The following is an 8,421-nucleotide window of genomic DNA, read 5'->3' as shown; positions in this document are numbered from 1 at the left end:
TTTTTATAAAACAAAATATTAGAATGTTATCAGGAGTACTTCCTTCGCCTGATAAAATGAATGTAGCCATAATTCATAGTAATAACCAATAGCCATTCCTACTGGTGAAACTTTAAGAGCATTCTCAATAAAGTCAATACTATGCTAAAGGCTCTGAGCAGTATAATAAAAGATGAAAAAGATATATTTGACACTATAATTGAAAAGTTAAAGACAGAAGTGACATTATTTGCTCAAAAATTATCAACACAGGGCCTTCCCGGTGGCACAGCAGGTTGAGCGCTGCACTGTGAAACTGTTTGCAGCCTCTGCAGCATGGATTCAATTCCTGGCTGGCCAGGGAGAAACCCACATGGTGTGGCAGACCTTTCCTGTCTTGCCTGCTGCTCCCCTCAGCAATGTCTTCAATCTGTCTGCCTGTTCTGCTCCCCGCTCTGTCTCTGGTAAATTCTCTTACTCTCCCGTGCATCTGAACTGCATCCCAGTGCTTGTATCAATAAATAAATCTTTAAAAAAAATTATCAACACAAAATATGAAAGGACATCTATCAATCATTAGGACTCATAAGAGAATTCCAAGGAGTTATGGATTTATACTTAACACATGATAAAAATATATAAACCAGCAATAATTAAGATATATATTGTGAAATATTCATTAAAAAACAAAAATACAATGTACTTAGGAAGAACTTTGACAAATTATATCAAAAAATAAAGTTAGAGTGTTATGGCAAATACTGGAATAAAACTATACATGCAAACCAATGCAATAGAAACAAGCCCAGGTTTATGTGGACAGTTAATCTACAACAAGGGAGTTAAAAAATGCAATGGAGAAAGTCTCTTCAACAAATGGTGATGGGAAAGCTAGTCAGTCACATGCAGAAAAATGAACCTACACCACTTTCCCACACCATTCACAAAACTTAGCTAAAATGGGCAAAAGTCTTGGAAGTAAGATTGGAAACTATAAAATTTATAGAAGAAAACACAGGCAAAACTCTCTATAACATTGGCTTGAGGGATGTGACTGGGGTCTTGCCTCCACTAGCAAGGAAAACAAATGGGATACATCAAGCTAAGATACATCTGCACAGCAAAAAAACTAACATGAAAACAATTAGACGCTCTACTGGATGGGAGAATGTATTTGCACATCAGATAGCTGACAAAGGACTAGTACCCAAGAACTACAGAGAACCCACACAACTCAACAAAAAGAAAACAAAGAACCCAATTAAAAAATGCACAAAAGAGTTTATAGACACTTCTCCTAGGAAGACATACAGATGGCCAACAGGCACATGAAAAAAAAGCTCATCATCACTTGTCATTAGGGAAAGGCAAATCAAAACAGTATTTCTACAGTGAAATACTAACAAAAGTGAAATACTAGCAACAACTCACTCTAGAAATAACTCATATATTAACAAACAAAACCAAAACCCAGAAGTAACAAATGTGGGCAAGGGTATAGAGAAAAAGGAATCCTCCTGCATTGTTGGTAGGAATGTAGATGAGTCCAACTCCTTTGGAAAATAGTGTGGAGGTTCTGCAAAATACGAATGTAAAGAATATGTATGAAATTCAGGATAACAGTTATTTTGGAAGAAGAATAGAGAAAAATGGAATTTCAAAGGAATGAATGTAATCAAATGTTTACTACTGTTTCTTTTATTAAGCAAATAACTAAGGCAAAAGTAAGAAAAATTTAATATTTACTGGTGTTGATGGTTGGATCCTGTATATCTGTTAAGCTTAGCTTCTGCAGGTATCTGTATCTTTAATCCGTTAGAATGTTTTTGAAGTGCCAAACATTTTAAATGGGATGAGTATAAACTAAATAAATGAAGACAAAATAAAATGTCTGCATCTTTTACATTCTTTTTTTTTTTAAAAAAAGATTTATTTATTTTATACAAGCACTGGGTGCAGTCAGAAGCGCGGGAGGGTGAGAGAATTCACCAGAGCCGGAGCGGGGAACAGAACAGGCAGACTGACAAAATACACTGCTGAGGGGAGCAGCGGGAGGCAGGAGAGGTCTGTGTGCCATGTGGGACCCTCGCCCCGGAGGCCAGGGATCAAACCAGCACTACAGAGGCTGCGGGCGGCTTCACAGCCCAGTGCTCAATCACTGCGCCACCAGGGGAGGCCCAACATTCATTTTTTAACTCAACTGAATGAGTGAAGTCACTCAGTTAATATAGTTTGAACTTAATCATATGTTGGATCTACAGGCATCTCAACATATTTTCATCTGTTATATAATGTCCGATTCTTCCCCAAATCAATGAAAAAGAAAGTAGACCTTAGTTTAAGAACCTTTGCTTTTTAAACTATTACTTCCAAGAGCCATTATCTCTGCTTTTGTTTAATTTACCATTAAGATTGAGTTCCATGATGTAACAGAAATATACTTGTTAATTTAAAACCCCTAGGATGTCTTCAGATTTTTTTTCATCATTGTTAAACAGGAAAATCAAAATATCAGTTTCTCAAAAATCTTCCCAAATACCCATGTCCAAAGATGCCCTTTATCCTTTGTGTTTCCCTCCCAACTTCCCTTTAGAAAGATTCTTTTCAGGAAAAGCAAAGTCAGTTCAATGAAATTTGAAGGTGCATTTTCTCACTAAGAAAAACACTATTTTGAGCTCATTGGCATTTGCAGCCAGTCACATCCCAATAAGCAGGACAGAGCAAGTCCTAGAAATAGGATTTCCCCAGGAACAATGAAGTTTATGACCCAGCAAAGTCTGCCAAAGACATAGTCCAATCCTTCTAATGGCTGCAAATACTTAACCCAATTATCTGTATCCAGCTTCTAAATATTATTTGTCAGACTATTTTATTTTGAAATAAGTCTAGCCTTACAGAAAATTATAGGACGAGTGCAAAAAAACACTGGACATTTTACCTCCACACACACTGCCACATGATATTATAATTTTTCAGAGTTATTTGGCAGTAAGTTGCAGATATAATGCCTTTTTAACCCTAAATACTTCAATGTACATTTCCTAATATAAATACATCATTTCCATAATTATAGTAAAATATTTATATTAGGAAATTAGCATGACTATAATATTATTACTTAATCTATAAGCTTTGTTGATATTTTGTCTAATACAACAATGCCCTCTGTATCAAATAACAAATATTAATTTCTGCTGCAGAGTCCAATCCAGTATCATTCCATTTAGTTACCAAGCCTCTTTAATCACTTTCAGTCTGGATAATTCTTATCTCTCTTTGTTTTCTATTTTCTGGACGTTTTTTGAAGAGTGCAGGTCAATTATTTGGTACCAATTTTTTTCAGTTTAGGTTTATCTGATGTTTCCTTGTGATTATATTAAATCCATGCATTTGGGGCAGGTATATGTATATATTAACACCTGCTTTCTCTTCGTTTTCCTCCTGCTTTTGCTCATCCCTTTATTTTCAGTGGTGTAGATGTGCCCTTTCATAAAGTGTGCAGTTAGATATTTTTTGTGTGCAGTTATAATTTTTCTTTTAATAAAATTGTAAATGATTTTTCTTTTCTTTTAATAAATGAAATTGAACTTATCCCTACGTATTGAAATGTTTTGTCTCGATCATTTTATTTTATGGGATAAATATTATCTACATACTATTATCTTAGCATTTGCTCAGAACTCCTTGATTCTCACATATTTAAATTGTTGGGTTTTTTTTTTTTTAAAGACTAGATATTTGAGAGATATCTTGCCAGGATATAAAATCATTGGATCACATATTCTCTTCTTGAGTTTCTTGAAAATGCTACTACATTGTTGTTTTTCTCTAAATCTCTTGACTTTTTATAACTTTATGTTTAGAACCATCAGGAAGTTTTGGGACTTTAGAAATCTTATTAGGACATGCCCCATATTTGATCATTCAAAGTCAATTTTTCAGAAACACAGTAGACTTTTTTACCATGTAGGTTCAAGTTTCAGTTTATTTCTGGAAAACAGTCATATTATTGCTTTGAATACTAGTTCTGTTATTTTGTTTTTCTTCTTTGGCAACATTAATTATTCACATATTGAATCTTCATTGCTAATTTTCTATTCTGATCACTTTGTGACCCTTTTGTTTCTTTTATCTCATTTTCATTCTTTTGATTATTCTAATCTCCTTCATTGACACAGTAAGTTTTTATTCAATTTATTCATCATTTAGCAGTTTGTAATTCAGTCTCTTTTATTTCTTTCCTGAATGGATGAAATAAATGCGCATTTTATTGCTTCAAATTTTGTTTCCATTCCTGTTCTTAGAAAAGTGATTCAAAACTTTCCTTTTATTCCTATTGCCAAGTGTTTACTTGAGGAAATTTATTTTGTAGTTATATGACTGTGTTCTTCTGGTTTGTAGATGGATTTTAGAGATAATTTTTTTTAATCAGGTGAAATATTTTTATTCCAATTCTCTATTTCCTTCTTAGTATAAACGAAGACTGCATGCATCTATGCCTTTAGTATCAGGGATAAAAATTTGGAAGGTTTACCAGATATTTAGCTCTAGATCACCCTCTTTTTTTAGTGTAGTATAGCAAAGCAAATGACTTTTTAATGCGAGGGCAAATGGAGAAAAGTATGTCTCAGGTTTTCGTTTGAATTTATCTTACAGAACTCTAAAGTTCCCCCTTCGATGATATTGTGATTTATAATAAGAAGTATATATTTGGTCTTCCTCTTCATTTCTGGCACAGGGCTACTAAAACACCTGGAATATCCTAAGTGGGAGTACAATAAAGGTGAGTTTGTTATGTTAATGAAATGAGTTTCAGAACTTACCTAAGGGCGGGGACTGGTTGCCAGAGTTGTCTGTGATGCTATTAGAAATTTGAACTTTCAGTGCTAACCCCCTTACCTTTGAGAAAGGAGGGCTAGAGGCTGGATTGATCACCAATGGCCAGTGTGTTCATCAATCATGTCTATGGTATGAAGGCTCCAAAAGCTCCAAAAGGATGGGTGTGGAGAGTTGCCTGGCTGGTGAACACATGGGAGCTGAGGGATGTTGTGCCTGAAGAGGGTGCAGAAGCCGGGTGTCACTCCCCCCACCCTACCTTCTGCATCTCTTCCATCTGGCTGTTAACCAGTAATGTTATTTTATAATAAATAAGCGATCTAAATGGGTAAAGCAATTTCCTGAGTTCTGTGAACCACTCTTGTGAATTAATTAAACCCACAAAGGGGGTTTGAGGAACCTCTGGTTTATAGCCAGTCAGTCAGAGCACACGTAACAATATAGGCTTGAGACTGGCAAGTGAAGTTAGGGGTGGGGGAGCGGAATTATAGGACTGAACCTCAAACTGAGCAATCTAATGCTGTCTCCAAGTGGATAGTGTCAGAAATGAGTGGAACGATAAGACATCCTGATGTCCCTGGTGTCCAGGGAATTGCATAGCTGTATGGGGGCAACAAACCACACCTCTATTGAGAGAGAGAGAGAGAGAGAGAGAGAGAGAGAGAGAGAGACTTTGGTAACTAGCATATCTTTAGTGAGTCAACATTTGCCATTACAGCTTGAAAGTATAAGCTAAGTATAAAATGTCTTTATTTTTAGAAGGTGACACTAACAAAATCACACTAGACAAGAAGCAAGTCTAAAAGCAAAAGGAAAACAGATTTCAGTTAGATTGGAATGGGGCTCTCAGTTTGTCCTGGCATCTCGTAATTCTCAAAGCTACTTGGCACAGAGAGCCAACCCCTAACCCAACAGCCCATTGAAGATACCTGCTGGTCACTTGGCCGGTTACATGCAGAGGCATCGCCAATAGAAATGGGAAAATAAAACTAAAAAGGAAAATCAGGACCGAGGTTAAAATCAACTTTCCAATTTATCAGAAAATTTGTTCATAGTTTAAAGGAGACTAAATGGTTAAACTACTCTCTTTAAAAAAAAAATATATATATATATATATATTCAGGCCTTAAAAAAGACAAAAAGAAAAAAAAATCTAACACTTTCTCTCTCAGACTTATATTTACAGATGAATAATATCAACAAACTTGAACTGAACTCCAGGGCCAACTGGAAACAAAACAGGAAACACACAGAAGGAAGGGGCAACCCCTGGGCGGGGGAGGCACCTTAAAGAAGTTGAATCCTGGCCCTGGTTTGTAAACTTGTATTGTAAAGATTGCTTCTCTAATTAATTTGGATAGATCAATGGACTTATTTGGTCCTATGGCTGCTGTTAGTTGAATATGCTTACTTCTTTTGATCTTTGGCCTTTCTTCTTAAACTATTTAGTGCTCTCTGCCTCCAAAAGGCTGTATAATTCAAGGGATGTCAAAGCCATAAAACCAGCTTACAGATTGGTGACCTTGACTCCTAACTGACAGGAATCCTAATAGTTACACTCATCTTCCTCATGGGGTTGTCTTGTCTGCCCAAACTCTTGCTGTCAAACTTTACTAAAGGAGTTTCAACATGTGCCGAATCCGGATCCCGATCTCTCTCTCTCTTTTAGGCTGAGACAGAATTTCACTCTTCATATCTGTAGAGAAGAGCTACACACATATTCAACAGGAAATTGCTACAGAAGATTGAGAGCACCATCCTTTTTCCTCTTTAAAAATAAGGAGGATGAAAGATCTCTCAGGGGGAATGAGGTAACAGAAATTTAACATAGAGGCAATAGCCTCCCCTATCCAGTAACTCTGGAAAAATACCTGTGCACAGTCAGGGCAAGGTGACCCAAACCCTACTTGTTTAAGACACCCTCTTCCAGGGTCCTGTTATGACTGAATAATCTTACAAAAGAAACTAGTCAGAATAAGTTCAGGACCCCAGCTGTAAGACCTTACACTAAACATGTACACATCAGCAACCTCTAGATCTACAGTATGATTCTCTCTTGAGTCAGTCTGCACTCTCTTGAGTATGTACTTATTCCTTACAATAAAAACTTCACTCCTCACTCACTCACTCTGACTCCAGCCAAAGTCAGGGACCTCACACTGGGGCAGACCTTATTGCCCCCAACTCAATAGCTGATGAGAGTCCTCTTGGAGTAGTGGCTATAGATTTTTTTTTTTAATAAAACAAATCTAAGTTCAGTTTTTAGCTTGGTCATTTACTAGCCATGTAATTTAGAAAAGTTAATCTAAGTTGCAACTTCTTTTCCACATGTAATGGGTGTAATAACCCTCCCCTTGCAGAGCTTAGTAAGAGAGTGAGTTTTAAGCACCTATATAGCACCTATATGAGGGGTTCAGTGGTGCCAGTGGTGGTAGCAGGAATCATGTTAATCCACATATTAATGTTGGTAACTATTGTTTTCATTTTGATGATTATGAAGAAGCTATTTTCACATTTTTTCAATGAACTGATCACCTTTTATGGATTTGAAGACTGCTCTGATATTTCCTGTTGTTTTTTTCCCATCTTTGCCTCAGTAGAGAGGTGAAGAAAACTATGATACCTAAAATCAAACATTTCCAGGATTATCAGAGAATAGTTTTCTTCCTTTGGATTTCTGGATGTTTACTCTAATGTTCTAAGATTGGAAGTGTCTTAAGTCAAATTCAATCTCCATTGCAAATGTATGAAAGATGCTGGAGAGGATATTTGGGTTTTCTTGCTAATGATGTTCATGTAAAAATAAAAAAAAAAACCTGATATAAAATTGTATATTGTAGTTTTATTTTAGGAAGAGATCATACTCCAAATTATAATCACTGTGATTATCTTTTTAAAAAAGCTAACTTTTTTCATTTGAGGACAGTGTTAACTTCCATATTAAGTCAAAAATACAGCTGATGGCTTATGGTGGTGAAAAGGAAGCCAGTCACAACATGTCGGGTGGAGAGCAGGAGTAGGTAGAATATTCCTCAAGAGTGGTTGACAAATATGGAACAATCCACAAAAGGATAAAAGCAATTCAAGTTCGATTCTAGGGAGGTAAAAAAATCATAATCAAGCAGACCAAAGTGGGAGGGTGGGTTATAGGTAGTTTTGCTCTAAGTTCTTTGCCGAAAACATTTTCTCCATATAATTAATTGGTGCTGAGGCAATTTGGCCATAAAAAAAGATAAAATCATAAAAAATAAAAGTCATTATTAAGGATTCAGGATCTAATATTGGATATAAGTTCTTTAAAACATAAAAAAAAATCTTCTGTATCTTCAGATTTCCCTGGAAATAAAATGAATGATGGATGAATGCTATTATTTAGTAGTATATATAATGTATAACTGGCAGTACATATCTGAACTTTATTTATTTATTTATTTTTAAAGATTTATTTATCTGTGTACATAAGAACTGGGGTACAGGCCTGAGGTGTGTGTGGGGTAAGAGTATTCACCAGAGACAGAGTGGGGAACAGAACAGGCAGATCGATTGAAATATACTGCTGAGGGGAGTGGCGGGCAAGTCAGGAGAGTTCTGCTGCACATGGCTATC

This window comes from Talpa europaea (assembly GCF_964194135.1).
Source record: "Talpa europaea genome assembly, chromosome: 5".
NCBI classification, from domain to species: domain Eukaryota; kingdom Metazoa; phylum Chordata; class Mammalia; order Eulipotyphla; family Talpidae; genus Talpa; species Talpa europaea.
Note: the sequence above shows the minus strand (reverse complement) of the source record.